The sequence below is a fragment of the Pongo pygmaeus genome, chromosome 14 (genome assembly GCF_028885625.2).
Source record: "Pongo pygmaeus isolate AG05252 chromosome 14, NHGRI_mPonPyg2-v2.0_pri, whole genome shotgun sequence".
Taxonomy (NCBI): domain Eukaryota; kingdom Metazoa; phylum Chordata; class Mammalia; order Primates; family Hominidae; genus Pongo; species Pongo pygmaeus.
Genome location: NC_072387.2, coordinates 35,018,466 through 35,038,699, shown reverse-complemented (window position 1 = coordinate 35,038,699; position 20,234 = coordinate 35,018,466).

The following is a 20,234-nucleotide window of genomic DNA, read 5'->3' as shown; positions in this document are numbered from 1 at the left end:
GGAAAAGGAGGATGTTATTACAGACAGGGTAGTCTGGAGAAAAAGTAAATTTGAAGGAAAACATCTGGAGTTTTATGCTGAATGCTAAGGAAATTTATCGGGTGCTGTATAAATGAAAACATGGAAATGCCACAGTCAAAAATATATCTGTGCAGAGGTTTGCTTATGAGAATCCAAAAACCAGAACTCTGTCTCTCTACAAAACTTAATATAAGGTCAACCTATACTGACCCAAATGATTGACCCTGACAGATATTAATAGAGCAAAACCTTGCTCTACAAGGGAAACCAAGTCATTTTAGGCAATGTTGTTCATTGACATCGATGCATGATTAGATGACTCAGTCAAAATCTACCTAGGATGTATTAACTCACCCAACAGGCCCATGCCCCTAAAAGTGTTCTCACTGGTTTCTGTTTGATATTTTCTCACTCATTTCAATGTGGACAAGTGTCCGGGGAGCATTTTATTTGCACTTAATGAAGATGTTCAAAAAATAAAGAGTCTCAGCCACCAAGGAACTTGTGATTCAGTGGAGAAGATCAAGAGAAGCAAACAGACTATTGCAGTTCAAATATACACTATTCTAGAATGTTCTACAAGAGCCGGGAGAAGCATCTTCAGCAGAAAGGCAGAAGAGAGGAAAACTGATTGAAGAAGTCTTCTCAAGGAGAACATTTGCAGTTCACACCTCAAGTATGAGAAGGAATCAGTAAGGCCAAGCAAAGAGCCAACTCTAGACAGAGTTGATACCAAATGCAAAGGCATTAAGGACAATGTGTGAATTCAGGTATGGCTCACTACTAATTCTGGATAGATAGCCCCAGGAAAAGGATATATATGATGTGTGTGTGTGTGTGTGTGTGTGTGTGTGTGTTGATGGGGTAGGAGAAAAGTGTGGAAAGAGTTATACAGAAATTAGACTGAAGGGGTAAACTGAGGCAGACCATATTAATTTTGTCAGTCGATTTATTTATACCCTATATTGTTGCACAGATTTAAAGTGTCTCATGAAATATATTCAATAAAACAGGATTACAAATTAGAAATTCAAACAAAGAACAAACATGGGTTGGATATTTGTGAAATAAGGTTGAAATTATGAATAATAGTTAAAGACAGATCACCTGTTTTGTTTTGAGTTTCCTAGCTGCCAACTCAGGGAAAAACAAACCAACAAACAAAAACAACCACCATGATATCTGTTAAATAAAACGAATCTAGGTGCTTAGAAGAAGTAATGGCCCCTGGAATGCAGTAAGTGCTCCTTCAGTTTCACTGGTAAGTCACTTTGCGGATAGGAGGCTTCAGACATGGTTAAGTAGAGATCTGGGGAGATCTGTCCTTGAAAAGCATGAGCTTGATGAGGAGGGTAAGGGTGGCTGAAGGGGAAGTACAGGGAGCATGGCCTCAGCTTCACCTCTTTGCAGCGTGGGCTTCTCTCCTGCCCTTGTGAAAATAAGTTAAGGTCACATGTTGGAGCCAGCAGGCCACATCAGTCACAGATGTGGTTTATTTTTGGCAAGCACAATTTTTGTTGTTGTTTGTTTTTACTTTTTATTTTATTTTATTTTCAGATGGAGTCTTGCTCTGTCGCCCAGGCTGGAGTGCAGTGCCGCGATCTCGGCTCACCGCAACTTCTGCCTCCCGGGTTCAAGCCATTTTCCTGCCTCAGCTTCCCAAGTAGCTAGGATTATAGGCACCCGCCACCACACCCAGCCTAATTTTTGTATTTTTAGTAGAAACGGGGTTTCGCCATGCTGGCCAGGCTGGTCTTGACCTAACCTGACCAGGTCCTCAGGTGATCCACCCACCTCGGCTTCCCAAAGTGCTGGGATTTACAGGCGTGAGCCACCGCACCCAGCCTGTTTTTACTTTTATTTTTGTTTTTACGTTTTCTCTCATTATTGCAAAAGCAGTATATTTGTAAAAGACTTTGAAGAGACAGAAGAACAGAAACAAACAAACAAAAATGATAATCCAACTCAGAAACAATCACTATTAACACCTGCTTTTATCGGAGATATTTGCTTCAAGTGTTTTTGCTTCATTTGAATTTTCCAGGCAAACAAAACAGGCTGCTATGGGTGCTGGTACCCTATGGCCTTATATCTGACCCAAATCGCATATTTGTGTTTTCCTGCCTTGTCTTTGTGATCCCAAAACTAAAATCCTAAATTATGTATGAGCCCTAAGATTATGTCACAAAGTGAATAAATTTTAAAGAAAAGAAGCAAAAGAGCAAAAGGAAGGGTAGTCATTCAAGAGGAAAATAAATCTAATACAATTAATTAATAGTGTTTTTAAAACATCACTAAACATTTTAAGTAAGATAATTTATTAAACCACATTAAGACTGAAAGCCAAAACACGTTTAAAAATAAAATAGAGGCTGGGTGCAGTGGCTTATGTCCGTAATCTCAGCACTTTGGGAGGCCAAGGCAGGAGGATATCTTGGGGTCAGGAGTTTGAGACCAACTTGGGCAACATAGTGAGACCCTGTTTCTACAAAAAATTTTAAAAAGTAGCTGCATGTGGTGATGCACCTGTAGTACCAGTTACTCAGGAGGCTGAGGCAAGGGGATACTTAAGCCCAGGAATTCAAGGTTGCAGTAAGCTATGATAATGCCACTGCCCTCTAGCCTTTGAAACAGTGTGAGGCCCTGTCTCTAAAAAAATTAAATACATAAATACATAAATAAACAGAGATAGGATAAATACAATTTAGACTAAAATAGATTTTTTTTAAATCTAGAAAAGTAAAAAATTAAACCACAAAAGTAGAAAGGATAAAATACAGAGAACAAGGAATTGAAAGGTAAAGTTATTGCAATCAAAATTAAAAATATAAAGCCAGAAGGCATTATGGAGACTAACAAGTCAAAAGTTAAAATGAAATTGAAAAGAAATAACATTACAAGGGAAAACAATTTTAAAGAAAATAAAACTAAGCATTCTGAAAATCCACGAAAGAATATTAAAATGATAAAAAGAGACAATGAAAATTACATACGGTATCCTAAAATAATCTTGAAGCACAAAGCCAGAGCTCTAAGGAAAACTCCAATTTTGCTACTACAGTGGAAGGGAGTGAAAGAAAATCAGCAGAAAGCGAACAGCAGCAGAGCTCCTAACAAAGTCCTGGGTTGCCTCTGGTTTCCCATGGTCAATCCCATTTATCCCAGGGGTGGAGAGTGGAGGGGCAAAGAACAACACGATGCTCTGAGCAAGCCATGCCCAGTGCCTTCAGCATGGTTTCTCCTGTTCCTGACAATCAGGACTCTTTTTAGCTGGTTGATCATGCCTCAAAAAATGTCCTTCTGTTATTGACATTTGTCAGTAGAAGATATGCTGCTTAGCATACACTGGGTGGACTCTGTGCCTGGCCAGGGTGCCCTTGAGAAAGGGAACAGTCAGAAAAACAGGCAGAGCACGTGTAGCCTCCTGGGATGTCCACAGTATGGTGGGAACCACCAGGCCACAGTGTGGTCTTCACCTTGACAGCTTTAAGAGACCTTGTCAGATCACTTGATGTGGAGCCCTGCAGTCCCCATGGTAGCCGACTTCACCAAACAGACTCGGGATGCTTGTTTACTCTGACCAATACAGCACCAGGGAAACAATGCCAGATTCTTACTGTGATTCTTCTATAGATGGTGAAAAAACTACCTGTATCGTGACATCACCTTAGACATGGTACAACTAATGAGATCTTAACTTCGTTTCTATTCTTAGTAGTCACTCTGGGGTTTTGATGAGATTAGCGATTCACTTAACTCTTTTGATAATACTAGTGGGCGTCCTGGTGGCTCCCATTCCCTCCGAGCAGCAGCACTGACCCCATGTTTGTGCAGGATAGCTGGAGGGGATGCTGTGCTGAAAAGAAGCACATTTGCTGGCCCATCAACACCACCTCAAAAAATTCTTCCATACTCTAGGTATAAAACCGATTTGGGCCTTCCATCTTACTATGCATCTTATGTATTTAGATAAGCGTTCCTTATGAGAAGCCAAGAAGGATGAAGAGTGAGTAAAACAATGATGATTCATTCCCAGTTTGTAAAGAAAATCAAGAGCTTAAATTCACCTTGTATGGTTGTATCCACTCTTAATATCACTGACTCCTTTCTCTCACCCTCTTGAAAATTAAATTATCTGGAAAAACCGTTCCTAGATGCCCCGTAAGGATTTCATTCCCAAATCTTGTTAGAATTTTTGTGAATTCTTCCTGTGCCTCTCAAATTATAATGTTAGTGGAACAGGGCAGTTACATACAGGCATGCATGGCCACAAAGCCTCCATCCATCCATCCACCCCCAGATCTAAAGCCATTATTTTTTAAGGATTTTTTTTTAAGGAACCAGCCTATATGTCAATAGCAATTGCTGGGATCTTAGAAATCGGTTCTTGTAGGTTTAAATATAGCTACAGCTAATGACATATTGATTATTGCAGTGAAGCCTTGCTAAAAGCAGTTTTCCACTCGATTGCCAATGGAAACCAGAAGAGGTCAAGCTTAGCGAGGCTGGGGAAACTATCAGCGCCCCACAATCTTTCTGAAATTCTGAGATTTTGAAAGAGAACCTTGAGGCGGGTTCCATAGAACTTATGGCTACAGACACGTGGCCATGAGAATGGATCTGTTCTCTACACCCTGTGAAGGCAATAAGGGCACCAGGCACCAGAAAGTTATGCTGTTTATCATTGTCCCCTCTTCCCACCATCTGTTCGCCCTTTCTCCTCTCTTCCTTTCCCTAGAATCAAGTCTTTAAGATCTGAAATTTAGAAGAACATTGATCTATTACTCTCTCTACCTCATCCCCAGTACAATACTAGTAATAGTAATATTTCTCTTCAAATGGTTCAAAATGAAGTCTATTTTATTTTAGAAATTATATTGAAAGCTAAAAGCTTTCTGAATGAATAAATAATAGATTTTCATTCCCAAGGACTTTGCACATGCTGACCCACATGGCATCCCAGTTTCAAGGGTTTGTTTTCAAACTCAGCAGACATCTACCCATCCATCTATGCTTAGCTCTCTCCTGCATGTGCAGAGGAAGTCCTGAGAGCCAAAAAGAAAAGCAGGAACACTTCCAGATAAACAAAGACTCCAGGATCAGAGTCCAGGCAGCCACATTCCCACCACCTCCACATCACCCCAACATCCTGCTGCTCAGAAATGCCTTAAAGAAGCAGGGCTTGACCCTTCCACATAGGACACTGAAAGGACATGATGTCCCAAAGCCCTGCATTACCCTCCATCATGTTTCACTTTTCATTACCTACTTGACATACTCCCTCTTCTTTAGCCTGTGTTCATAAATTCTTTGTCCCATTGAAACTGCAGGCTCCTTATGTGCAGATACTATTTCTGCATGCTCCATGCATTGCCTTTCGAAAAGTGACATTAAAAAAAATGTCCCAAGGCAATCAATCAATAAGCATTTATTGAGCACCTATTCTAGGCCCAGGGCAACAATAGCTGCTGCTAATAAATTAACAATGTGTTTCAGACAGGAGGTGACGCAGAGTGCTGTTTAACCCAGATAAAATATGTTAGGGGCATGACATTGAACTCTCGTTTTCAGATATGTGACTTCAATGTATGTGGCTAACATATAGCCTTGTGTGAATAGGTGCTCAATACTTTAACCACTTCTCACTGACAGATTTTGATGCAGTACTACAATTAAGATTCTGTGGCTCTCTGGCAAATGTAATACAAAAACATTTGAAAGGGAAGTATGATCTAGATGGAGAATAACAAACGATTTATAGTTTATTTGCCAAGACATGTAGGAGGTAAATATAAAACAAAACTCCAGCAAATTTAGCATTTTCCTTCTCCAAATATAATGCTGCTGACTACAGGCCAACAGCACAGCTTTGCACAGCTCCTTGCATTAAAATTGGCCAAGAATGAGATGCCATCACTGTTCCACATTTAGACGCTGTAACAGACATTTGCTAGTTTGTGGCCAGATATTGGTTTATTCAAACAACCTACAATCTTATTTATAACCCACAAGGCAAATAACAAAGGTGTGAAGGGTGGAATTCTTTGCCATGCTGAGCCTTTGCTTGTGCCAAAGATCATAATTCTAAGTGTGCAATTCATCTTTCATCTGTGAAGCAATAAAGTAAATATAATTCCTTTGAAGCAGTAAATCTCAGCAATCTGCAGGTGCCTGGGTGGAGATTTCGGTAGGATTTTTGTAAGGCAAATGGGTCATGTTCAAACTATGCAATTCAGCTCAAGTGCTTAATGTGTACCACAGCATGTCAGGCATGATACAGTCCCCCATGTACAGCTCCAAAGGGGGAATAAAACAGGTACACCAATACCTGGCAGAGAAGGCCGGGTACATTCAGGGCAGGGGAAGTGGTGCAGAGTGACAGATGGATTAGGAGGAAAGTGAGACCTCTCCTGGTTGGAGGCTTAACGAAGAGAGGTTTGACGGAAGGATGTAGCATTTGAGGTGGAATTGAAAGGATGGGTGGGCTCTGGGCCAGGCACAGTGGCTCATGCCTGTAATCCCAGGACTTTGGGAGGCCAACGCGGGAGGATCACTTGAGCCCAGGAGTTTGACACCAGCCTGGTCAACATAGTGAGATCTCATTTCTTCTAAAAAAGAAAAAATAAATAAAAAAGGTGGGCTCCCGGGATATAGAAAGGAGAAACCCAAAGGAACTGGGGCTAAGGGTGTTACAGGGCCAGGTGTACTCTCTACTAGGGCCTGCCTGCCTTCTTCCCTATAATAACTAACACTGCTTGAGCGCTTACTGTGTACCAGGCACCACTTAAGCGCTTGTTACATAATATGATCCATTTAATCCTCAAAATATTCCTATGAGATTATCCATAAAATAGTCTTATCTCATTTTCAGTTCAGAAAAACAAGACATAGAGAGGCTAAGCAACTTACCCGAGGTTGCACAGCTATTAAGTGGCAGGCTGGAATGCAAACCCAGGCAAGCTGTTTTCAGTGCAGTCTTAAGTTCCCGCTTTCCCTGCCCTCGAGATTTGGCGCCCAACACGTTGGGACTCGGCTGCAGCCTCTAGCTGCTAAATCTGACTCCTCTCTCGGGCCAGTGCCCTCAGTTGGATCTCTGCCTTGTTTCTGAGAACCAGGATCCCAAGAGCTATGTTACATTGTGTGTTTGTAAAAATAACTTTTAAAAGTTGTTTTCCTTATTTCAAAAAGCAATACTTATTTACTGTGGAATAATTAGATAATATAAATAAGCAAAATGAAGAAAAGCAAAATACTTCCATAATTCCAGACCCCAGAGACAAGCACTCTTAACGTATCACTGAGTATCTTTCCAGACCGTTTTTGCGCGTGTATATACTTGGAATGAACACATACAAATACAAACTATCTTGCAATCTGCTTTTTCCACTTAGCACCAACACAAACATCTTACCATGTCAACCAACCTTTATCTATAGTCTGATTTTAAATGGTTCTTTTCAGTGTTATCTCCTAATAGGGAGTTAGATGAGGCCAGGTGCAAAGCGTGCAAGGTGGGGGAAGGAGTCATTTGGGGTCTGAACCAAGGAAGAAGACCCTGGAATTGGCCAAACACAGATGAAGCAGGAGCAGAGACATGGTCTTGGCAAGGGGCCCCCAAGTGTAAATCTAGTCCAGATGGGGCGGGAGGGGCATGGCTAATCCTACTCAATTCCAAGCTGGTGGCAGGAGCCAAGAGGCAATCTGTCAGTGACCAATCCTGGGATAAGACTTCAGACGAGCAGAGCATGGTATATGGGAGGGGTGGACACAGAGGCAGGCCACCCTAGGGAGTCCAGAAAATGAGGATGTGAGCTGCAGGAAATTAGGAGCCAGGCCAACGCTCGAGGTTGCCAGGACAGTGGAAGAAGAGCATGCTGGGCAGGTGGCTTGGCCTTCCTGCCAGGGTCTCCAGGGCTCTGACCTTCAAGGGTCCAGAAACCAAGGACTGTTCCAGCTCCACTTATGATCCCTGGGCTGTTGCTATACTTCCTGGGCAGATCCTGTTGCCTTGGGAGAGGGAGATGAATGGCGGATTTCTGGTGGTAATTATAATATTAAAACCAGAGATGGAGTAGGAGGAGCAGGGACTGGCATTCTATCTTGTTTTTGTTGCCCAACCAGGTTTGATGGTCAGTCCTTCTAGGGCTCTGTTCCCTGGACTACAAGCCATGGGTGGGACCTGTCCTGGCTTAGGATCTTCCTGTCTGCTCGAGTCTTGGGATATTCCTGCCTCTGCTCTGCAGGACATCTTCAGTGCCTGCACTGGACTTCATTTGTATGTGCTCTCACAACCCCCAGACACTGTGTTCTGCCTGCTGGTTGGGATTTCCTTCTGGCACCTATCCATGGACCTGCCCCTTGAAGGGACTTTGACCTGTAGAAGGTAACCAGGCTATACCCAACTGTGTCAAAAGATATCCCAGGAAAACCAGCAAGTGAACCAGTAAGAGAAATGCAAGCACGTTACAGAAGCCAAGACCAGGAATGGGGGCTGGGCCCATGATGTGAAGCATCTCCAACAACAGACCAAGACCAAGGAAGCTGGTCAGATTCAGAAAGAAATGGAGAGCCATTGAAGAATCAGACTTAGATTTATCTAGAAGCAGCGTAAAGGACAGATGTGTGATGGGGTAGAGGTAAGGGGCTGTGGCAGTGGTTAGTTCTAGCAACTATAAATCACCTGGGACAATTTTTTTTTAAATTTAATGCCTAGATCCCACCTTCAGAGACGACTTTCACAGATCTGAGGGACATATTTTTTTATTTACCACAAGAGTCTTAACTGGAATGGAAAATCTTAAAGAAAAATATGCCCCTAAAACCCAGCTAAGGAGTAGCATACTAATTCTTTTCAAAGCAGTCAACTAAAAAGCTATTTGCAGGGTTAAATTGCCTTCCCTGTTTTCTCCCTGGGTCCCTGGTTCCTTCTCTCTCATTTTTCCACCAGATCCTGCATGAGGGTCCATCATTCTTATATCCTCTACTCACCAGCCCCCCAGACTCAGCTACCTCTTGGTCAAGCACCCTCATGCTCAGTAACTAACCTTGGCTCTGGTTCCAAATTCTGCATTTGTCTTTCAGGCTCAATTTGATATTTACTCACTGTTTTCCTGGTACCAGCCCCAGCAAGCCGCTATCCCCAGACTGCGAACAGAGGAACAGGGAGGGATCCGAGAGGCATTGCAAAAAGGAAACATTTGTTTTGGCAACTGATGGGATGTGACAGGATATGATTGCAACATTACAAATGGGAGAAAGAAGAGTGAGATTTCATTGAACAAACAAGAATTCTTGCAGCTTATTGAAAGCCTCTGAGAACATGGTGTATACAGTCTGTAGGAAGAAAAATACTTGCTAGGTTGCATGTCTTTAGCTGTAGGAGGATTTGTGTTTCAGGTAATGATGTGATCGTGATGGTTAACTATGAGAGGAGAATGAATTGGCAGGCGTGGCAGGCAGAGCAGACACCTGTCAAAAGGAAAAGACAATAGAAAGAGATTAGTAAACCCACAGGGGGGAGGATTAGAACCATGCAGGAAAAGGCTCAGTGTGAAGGACTATACTGGGGTTTGACTTGAACCATAATTTGAGCTGAGTGAGCCTTCTCTAGTATATTGTAAAGATTTTCCCTTCCAGTGGGAAATGAAATTATAGTAGTTTGAGATGCACATGTGCTAATGTTTTATATTTCCTGTGTAAGTTTAATGATTAACACGGGCTCAGTTTGGAACTGGCACATAAAACAAAAGAGTTCTGGTCTATTGGGATAGAGCCATGCTTTCATTGGCAAAGGACTCCCAGTCAGCTCTGAAGTGGTCTAGGAGGCCCACAGGCTCACAGAGCACCCCTTCAGGGACCTCGGCCTGAAACTGGACTCGTATTTGTTTCATTTTGCCTTCCCTTCTCTTTGGCCTTCTTTTAAAAATCCAGACACTCTTATTTAGGGATAACACATCAAGCACACATGTACCAAGGTGTTAATGATTCTCAGAGCTCCTTTCCTGATGAAAGATGCTGAGTTAGAGTGAAAGCATCAGAACCTTGGATTATAAAAGAGAGACAGAAAGAGAGAGAGAGAAGATTAAGGGTAGTTATTTGTACACCCAAGTTCACAGCAGCGTTACTCAGTAGCCAAAAGGCAAAAGCAACCCAAGTGTCCATCAATGGATGAATGGACAAACAAAATATGGAATTCAATGGAATTTTTTAATATATAAGTTTACTTGTAAATTTAGTCAACATTCATAATTTACCTAAAAACTTCAATAGGAGGATAAATTTTAAAACCTCTTGGAATGCCATCTCTATAAAAGTAACTTTCCCAGAAAAGTATCTCAGAAATAACCTAATTTGACACCATCTTAATTGGCAGTGGTTCAGTAAGCTGGAGTACAATGGAATATTATTCAGCCTTAAAAAGGAAGGAAACCCTGTCACATGATTCAATGTGGATGAAACTTGAGAACAGTATGCTAAGTGAAATGAGCCAGTCATAAAAGAACAAGTACTGGATGATTACACTTACATGGGGTATCTAGAGTAGTCAATTTATAGAGACAGAGAGTAAAATAGTGGTTGCCAGAACTTAGGGGATGAGAGAATGCAGAGTTAGCGTTTAATGGTAGAGAGTTTCAGTTTTGCAAGATGAAAAAGTTTTGGAGAGCATAATGTGAATGTACTTAACACCACTGAACTGTACCCTTAAAAATGGTTAAAATGGGGTCGGGCACGGTGGTTCACACCTGTAATCCCAGCACTTTGGGAGGCCGAGGCAGGTGGATCACGAGGTCAGGAGATCGAGACCATCCTGTCTAACTGTTAAACCCCGTCTCTATTAAAAATACAAAAAATTAGCCGGGTGTGGTGGCGGGTGCCTGTTGTCCCAGCTACTAGGGAGGCTGAGGCAGGAGGATGGCATGAACCCAGGAGGCAGAGCTTGCAGTGAGCCGAGATCACACCACTGCCCTCCAGCCTGAGCGACAGAGAGAGACTCTTGTCCAAGAAAAAAAAAAGGTTAAAATGGTAAATTGTATGCTCTGTGTAGTTTTCCACAATTTTTTTTAAAAGTTAAGGGTCATGAAAGCAAAAAATAAATTTTGATGATTTTGAAATTTTGCATAGCGCTGGCCCTGAGGGAAGTTGGTTTGGTTTTGTTATGAGACGGCGGTGGGAAGGGATGTGTTGTAGTCATTGCCTTTTAATTGTGGGGTTCCCATGTCTGAATCCTCCTTGATATAGGCAGTAGGGGCTCTTTCACTATCACCGTCTAGTGCAGCAGCAGCAGCAGCGGCAGCCTGTTCACTCACTTACTGACTCCTACACTTCCAGGCAACCCAGGCAGATTCTGTCATGAATTACAGCAACCTAATGAGGTAGGCACCATCAGGCTCATTTCACAGATGGAGAAACTGAGGGGTGGTAACTCCTCTAGGATCAAAGAGCTGGTAAGTGGCAAACTCCTGTTTTGGCAAGTTCTTTTTCCCCCTAAAATCAGTATTTGTATTCTTTATTCACCTCAGAAGGTTACAGAAAACTTGGAAAAAGAAAATAAGTGTCTTCGTATATCTTCTTGATAGCAAGTGGAAGGATCAAAGTGAGTAGAAGAGTCCAATTAAATGACAGCCCACCGTGTGTGCGACTCCAGGCCAACTTCCTGTGTGCTTAACCTTTACTCTTTCCAGTAATCTAAACTCAGCACAAGAAAGTGCTTCTTGTTGTTAAGACATACATAAATACAAAGTTGGTAAAAAGTATGCAAGATCCTGTGACCAACAGGCTGGAAAGAGGATTTCTGAGCTGATGGTCTTCCCTCCTTCAGTTATGCAAGGAGTCTAAAGCAAGTAACTATGTTGACATTGTGCTTACACTTCAACATGTACAGGTAGAGGTGAGCTTCTGCCCTTCTTCCCTTCTCCATTCAACTATCCACCCCTCACTCCTATCCCAGTTAAATCTTTCACCAGCTGTCTCTGGACTTAGGTCAGAGCCCAAACTCTAATTCACAAGGCTCTTAAGAGATGACCCTGCCTTTTCCCATCTCTTCTCTCTTGACTGACATATATGTGGCCCAGTTCCACCCTTAAGTTACCTGTAGTTCCCTGAACACACCTCTCTTCCCTACCTTTCACATAATAACGTTGACCTTTATTTACTAAGTGTACCATTGAGCATCTTGCAAGGTAGGTATTATTGGTCCCATTATACAGATGAGAAAACTGAGGCTAAGAAACATTTTGGAATGTGCCCACAGTCCCATAGCTAATGAGCGGCAGTCAGAGTTTTAAACTTTCTAAAGCCAGTGTTCTCAAACACATCTGTCCACATGGCCAGATTGTGCCTCTCAAAATACTACTCAGATTTTATCTCTACAAATCCTTTCTTAAACCCTCCTTACCCACCACCACTTCCCCACCACCCCATACACAGACACACACACAAACACCCCTGCAGGCATAATCTGCAACTTTATCTGACCTGTCACCATAGCACTTTGTCCATCATTGCTACTTACATTAATTTTTTTTTTTTTTTTTTTTTGAGACAAGTTCTGGCTCTGCCCAGGCTGGAATGTAGTGGCGTGATCTCGGCTCACTGCAACCTCCACCTCCCAGGCTCAAGCGTTCCTCCCACCTCAGCTTCCTGAGTAGCTGGGACTACAGGCGTGCACAACCAAGTCTGGCTAATTTTTTTTTTTTTAATAGAGTTTCACTCTTGTCGTCCAGGCTGGAGTGCAATGGCGCGATCTCGGCTCACTGCAACCTCTGCCTCCCAGGTTCAAGCAATTCTCATGCCTCAGCCTCCCAAATAGCTGGGATTACATGCGCCCACCACTACGCCCGGCTAATTTTTTGTATTTTTAGTAGAGACAGGGTTTCACCATGTTGGCCAGGCTGGTCTCAAACTCCTGACCTCAGATGATCTGCCCACCTCAGTCTCCCAAAGTCCTGGGATTACAGGCATGAGCCACCGCACTAGGCCTTTTTTGTGTAACTGATTTGGAGGTTGTATTTGTCAAGGTTCTTCAGAGAAACAGAATCAACAGGATATATATATATATATACACACTCATGCATTAGTTAACAATGGGGATATGTTCTGAGAAATACATGATTAGGCAGTTTTGTCACTGTGTGAACATCATACAGTGTACTTATGCAAACCTACATGGGATAGCCTACTACAAACCTATTTCTCCTACGCTACAAACCTGTACAGCATGTTACTGTACTGAATACTGTAGACAACTGTAACACAATAGTGTTTGTGTATCTAAATATATTTACACATAGAAAAGGTACAGTAAAAATATGGTATTATAATTTTATGGCACCATCATGTTATATGTGGTCTGTCATTGATCAAAACATCATTACGCAGCACATGACTGTATATATGGAGAGAGAGAGTCGGGGTGGAGGACAGAGATTTATTATAAGGAATTGATTCATGCGATAAGGGAGGCTGTGGAATCCTAAGATCTGCAGTTGGCAAGCTAGAAATCCAAAAAGCTGGTGGTATAAGTTCCAGTCTAAGTCCAGTTCTGAAGACAATAGAAGACTGATGTCCCCACTCAAAGACAGCAGCAGAAAAAGAGCCAGTTCTCCCTTACTCAGACTTTTAATGTATTCATGCCTTCAACATATTGGAAGATGCCCACCCACATTGGGAAGGCAACTTGCTTTACTCTGTCTACCAAGTCAAAATGCTGATCTTATTGAGAAACACCATTACAGACATCCCCAGAATAACATGGAACCAAATACCTGGTCACCCTGTGGCCCAGTCAAGTTGACACATAAAATTAACCATCAAGAGATTGATATTGCTTCCCCAAAATACTGCTGAATTTGTGTATCTCCAGGTCCTCACTGCCTTCTGTGGAATTTATACTGTCTTCACAAGCTGGTTGCTGCTGCTGCTTGGCCAGGCCTACAGACATGTACCCTAAGTGCTGGGCACCCTCCATTTCCTGCTCATTCTTTCTGCCACAGCCTCCTGAGGTGATGCTGAGTCCCCCTGGTCTGCATCCAACATTCCCAAAGCTGCAAACTCACTAGAAGCCCAATGGCCCTCTGTTCCCTTCCAGACTCACAGCTTTCTAGGCTGTCTTTTTGCACATGATTTGGGGAAAATGACCCTCTCTCCCTAAAGTTTATCTTAGTCTTTGGAGCTGGGATGAGCACCAGATCAAGCTTCTCTTCCTTGCTTTGATTTATAAATTCACCTCTTTCATTGTTTGTTACAAAGACCCTTCAAAATATCCTTCAAGACTCCCTTCCCCTTGCAAATCACTCAGGCACATAATTTGAAGGGAGGAAAACAGTATCATCTCTGGTCTCATACGCAAATAGTTTAGATTCAGCCATATACATATTTACTTATACATGCATGTACAGAGTCACATACATGTATATTTGAAAGTGTAAAATCAGCCGGGCGTGGTAGCTCACGCCTGTAATCCCAGCATTTTGGGAGGCCAAGGCAGGTGGATCACGAGGTCAGGAGATCGAGACCATCCTGGCTAACACGGTGAAACCCCGTCTCTACTAAAAATACAAAAAATTATCTGGGCTTAGTGGTGGGCGCCTGTAGTCCTAGCTACTCGGGAGGCTGAGGCAGGAGAATGGCATGAACCTGGGAGGCGGAGTTTGCAGTGAGCCAAGATCGTGTCACTGCACTCCAGCCTGGGTGACAGAGCAAGGCTCCATCAAAAAAAAAAAAGAAAGTGTAAAATCATATTTATATCATTGGGGCTCAGAAATTGATACCCTAAAATATGGTGCTTTGACATGAAGAAAAAGCCTCAAGGTCTCTCTGACCTTCTTACCCCCACACCCCATATCTCGATCCTCTGTTTCTCCCAAAGCACAGCAGGATGAAGTTATTCTCTGAATTTCCTGTATCTGCCTAAGGTCTGTACCCACCAAAGAAGAAAACAATGACCTCTGGTCTCTTCCTTCAGCTTTCATGAACTGAATTCATATTGCAGTAATAAAGACTGGAGTCTGTCAACATACCCAGGTGGACTTTTGTCACGAACCATTGTCTGTTCTGTGGTTCCAAAAGACTTTGTTTCAGGCCATTGTATATTCTTCAAGTGCATTGAATTCTCCTAAAAATCATTTAATGTCTTCCTAAAATCATCCACACTTTCCCATCTCCCTTTCCCCTAAGAAGTATTATATGTAAGCATCTGTACCCCACTGGGATATTAGGCAATTATTCTGTGATTCTCCTCCATGCACACTAAGAAATGTGTATGCCATTTCTCCTATTATTCTGCCTTTTGTGAGTTGATTTTTTCAGTCAATCTTCAGAGGGCAAAGGGGAAGTTTTCCCTTAGCCCCTACAATATGTGGGCATACGCATATATACCTGTCAAATGAGCACACTTAAAGAGGGGCTCAAACAATCACTAAGAGCAGTGCCAAGCTCATAAATCTACCAGTTGCTACTTTTATAATTTTTCTTTTACTGTGGTCCAATACATCCTTACTAACATAAGTTCTAGCTTATAATTAATTATCAGTGGGCACACTATTTCACTGTTTTTAAAAATCTCCTTATACCTTTAAACATTGCTATTTTAAAAACTTGCCAAGGTCATCACAGAGTAACAAGATTTCAAAATACCACAGATTTATTATTAAAGTTATTTTAGAAGCTAAATTATACATTAGGAGTTGGAAATAAAAAAGGATGTACAAGTTTCAGTAAGTAGCCATGACTGACAGAAAAAAGTATGAAAGAATGCTTATCTTGTATGTTTTCACATGCCCTGTGTCCACCACATGTTTTCTGGAAAGGAAACATCTCCTTATATTGCTACTTATACAGTAATTTTTTTGTCCTTTGACACAAGCATATGTGAGATAACATATCCCTATGAATAAACGGAAGAGGCAATGGAAATATGCTAAAACAAAGGAACTTTTTTTTAAGAGAACTCATTAAATTAATCTTACTTGGTTATTGGAGTGGCTAAGCTTAGAAAATCAGGCTCAGAACATCTGTTGCATGAAAGAATCTGTAATTCAAGGCAAAAGAATAAAAAATGGAGACTAAATATTACTACTGTTCATTTAGCTGGAACACGTGGGCTCTTTCAGGTGTGAGGGGGAAGGGAGAGGATTGTGCAAGTCTGCTCACATCTTTAATTTGCAGTGGCTTGGTTCATGGCATAACGCATATACTCGGCAGTAAGAGACAGCGTGCTTAATTACTTAAGAGAGCAGAGAATAGCAGCTAGATCTCTATTAATGGAGGCATTTCTGGCCTCTTGTGCTTCTCCCTTTGATAAGCTGATTATTGCTTTATTGGGGCCAGGCTTTTCAGGACCGTGGACAGCTCTACCACAGCAGGGAGCGTCTCTTGCCTCTGTTCTTCCACTTGTAGAATTTTAGAAAAAAATAGACCTGAAATATTAACTATTTCACGCCTCCACTTTACAGATGAGAAAACTGATGCTCATAAAAGTTATATACATACAGAAGTCACACGCTTAAATCCTAAAAGTAGTCTCTGCTGTGACATAGCACAATGTACGGAAAGGATCACTGACAGCAAGTGGGTTTAAAACCATTCTACTGCTTAACAGCTGTGTGAAATTTGAGTTTTAGTTTCCTCATTCTGTAAAATGGTGTAAGGATGTCTTCTATACATAGTTGTGAGGATCAGAGATAAAGCAGGTAAAATGCCTAGCACAACTTGACAAAGGGTAAGGGCTCTAGAAATGACAGCCAATGAAATCAGCACTCAACCCACACAAATGTACTGAGAAATAACTGAGTGGAAATGTCATCCAATGTGCTCTTGGCACCCCCAAGTTAGTGAGATTGTGAATTCCAGCATGCTCAGAGTGCTACCTGCCATATACTTCTCTTTAGGGCAAGGAGTTTCAAAGCTAACCATGCTATCCTCTTTTATTCTCAGATTATATGGTTTAAGTATTGGAAAACCATATTTACATAATTGGGTTTTTTGAACTAGGATTTGGCAACCCTGGCAAACTTGACCCTTCTGCTGAATCTCAAAACCTCATTCTATTGCCTTCTAGACTATGAGCTCTCAGTCTCTCCTCTATATTTCTCTCTCTCTCTCTCACAGATAGTATTAGTATCACTAATATCCATTTTCCCCTTTTTCCCACCTATCCCTTCCTCTTTCTGTGGGATGTTTACTGAGCACCTGCTGTGTGCCAAATACCATGTGAGAAGGCAAACATCATTTCTGGCTTCTTGAAGCTTCCATCTGAAAAATAAGGCAGGCATTAAATAAGCAATTACCATAAAGTAGGGGTGTATCACCTATAAAGATGTTCCTGCTTCACAGAAGTGAAAAGTACCACTTTCTTATAAACAGCTTAAGGGCTTTTATCCAAACTGAAGAAAAGTTACATAGGAAATCATTATCATGATAATAGCCTGGTTGTTACCTCTACAATGGATGCATAATGGCAAAACCCAGCATTTCAAACCTCATAAAATGCAATATAGGAATTTTCTTAGGGCTGTCTACTTTTTCCTTCACTGGGAAAAAAAACCCATCAGAATGGGGTCTTTTTAAAACATATCTAACACAAAAAAGACAAATCTTCTAGAAATGCATTAAAATATATGTCACAAAGCTCTACACCATGCCAGTAATCACATTACAATGCACACAAAGGAGTTTTAAAATTTAGGTTGATAGTTCAGTCTGGAATGAGTGTTTGGGAGTCTTGATAATATGGTTAATGCAGATGCTGAACATGTACATTATATGTGCTGTTCTACTTTCGAGCTATGCTACTGAATTTATTGCATAAATGCTGCATCTAAGGCTTATTATGCAGAGCACATCCAGCACTAATAAGGATTTGTGTGCAAATCTTCGTCCTCGAACTTTGAGAGCATTAATTAATACATTCGGCCCCCTGTTGAAAGAGGTGAGTTCTGTCTCCCTATTTTCGGAGACTCAGGATTATGTGCACTTCATCTCAGGGCGCTAAGTGAAGCAGTGATGAAACTTGGGTATTAAATGTGTAAAATTATTATCTTCAATTTTTGTAAGAGGCTTTAAGTATGTCCTCCTCCACTCTCTTCAACTTTCACCCTCTTCACTTTCTCCTACTTTTTCTCACCAGTCTTAGAGATCAGTAGTGTGAAAACAAAGTATGTTAAGAATTAACAGAAGAGAAAGAAGTGAAACTGAAACAAAAAAATATTTTCTTTGTAAATAATTCACAGTAACTTATAAGACACCTACTTTTTCTCCCCATGATTTATTACTATTTTACTGAAGTGATTAATAATAGCTACCATGTGTTCAGTGTCTTATTACTAGGCATTTTGCCATATACCAGGAATGAAGATTTTTTAATGGAAGAGACAAGGTCTTTGCCTTCAAGGAATTTATGGTATATTGGGAAGGCAACCTTGGAAACAGGTAACTTTGATGTAATGTGGCAAATATGGTGGTTGTACTCACAGGGTGTGAAGTCAGCATAGTGAAAAAGCATTTGACCTCATCTAAATCAGTCATAGAAGAGTTTCTAGAGGAGATGACATGTGGGCAGTCTTATGAAATGAATGGGCTTGCCAGGGTGAAGTAGGGAGAGGGATTCCAGGCCAAGAGACAGCGTGGGCACCAGCAAGGAGGTCTGGACCAGCATGGTGTGCAGGGGGTCGGGGATGGTTGGGGAGAGAGGCAGGTTGAGGAAGCAGCAAATTGTTGATCTTTATTACAGAATAAAGATAAAGGCGAAGAGTGATAGCAGTTAAATTTAGAGCATGGATAGAAGCCAACCCCATAGCAAAGGGGAAGCCATAATTTCCCCCCAGGGGCACTGTATTATCTATATTGTACACATTTTATGGAACAAAACTGCATTCCTAAATATATTTTTCATAAAATTTATTTCTCTCATCTGAGCCTATAATGGCACCAGCAGCTACAGTTTTTCTGGATTCTAAATGAGATAAGGATTTTTCTGCCTATTCACTCATTCTATGAATATTGATGTCAAGCACTGCGCTGGGTGATAGGAAGTGAAAGCTGATGAAATCACACTACCCAGTGATCCAGTGGGAGGAGAAATAAGAACACCAGTGATTCTCAAACTCTGGGCTACACACTGCTAGACATATGCTCAAGGTGCTACCAGAGCGCAGAAGAGAAGTGTGTTAATTGGTTCAGGCTGCCATAACAAAGTCCCACAGCCTGGGTGGCTTAAATGACAAACATTGATTTTTTTTTTACACAGTTCTGGAGGCTAAGATGAAGGTGTCTGCAGGGTTGGTTTCTCCTGAGGCCTCTCACCTCAGCTTGTAGATGGCCTTTCCTTGGTGAGCGCACACCCCTCTGTGAGTGTCCCTTTGTGGGACAGGTGTCCCTTTGTGTGACCAAATTTCTTCTTGTGAGGACACCATTCAGTTTGGATTAGGGCCCACCCTAACAGCCTCATTTTAATGTAGTCATCTCTTGAAAGTCCCTATCTCCAAATGCAGTCACATTCTGAGGTACTGGGGTTTGGGGCTTCAGCATATGAGTGTTGGAGGGAACATAATTCAGCAACCCCCACAAGGGGTATTTAACAACTTGGGGCTGAGTGGGGTCAGGAAAGACCTCCAATGAGAGACGTTTGAACTTGCTCCTGGAAGCAAGTGGGGGAAAACGCTGAAGGGCTTTATGTTAGTGAGAAACGTGATGGGATCTGTGTTTCAGGGAAATCCCTTCCTCACAAGGACAGCAGTGGGGAAGCTGCTACTGTGCAGAAAAGAAAGGATGGGGGTCGGAATGAAGACAGTGACAGGAAAGCTTTCAAAGATGTTTAGGAAGAGAATAGGCCAGACTCTATCTCCTAGGGTGTGTGCGTGCGTGCGTGCGTGCGTGTGTGTGTGTGTGTGTGTGTGTATAAGAGGGGGTGAGAAAGGGGAGGAGTAAGACAAAATAATGCTTTTCTCAACCTTCTTGTCAGTAGGTTCTGAGTAACTAGAACAAGAAGATGCCCTGATAGCTCTGCTAATTGTTTGAGTCAGAATTAGTTGCATTGATGTACAACACAGCACAATCAAAAGAATAAGCACTATTAGTGTAATGGGCTGAATTTTGTTCCCCCAAAATGTGTATGCTGAAGTCCTAAACCCCTACCTTAAAATATGACTGTCTTTGGAGACAGGGCCTTTAAAGAGGTATTTAAAGTGAGTTTGTCAGGGTGAGCTCTACTCCAATAT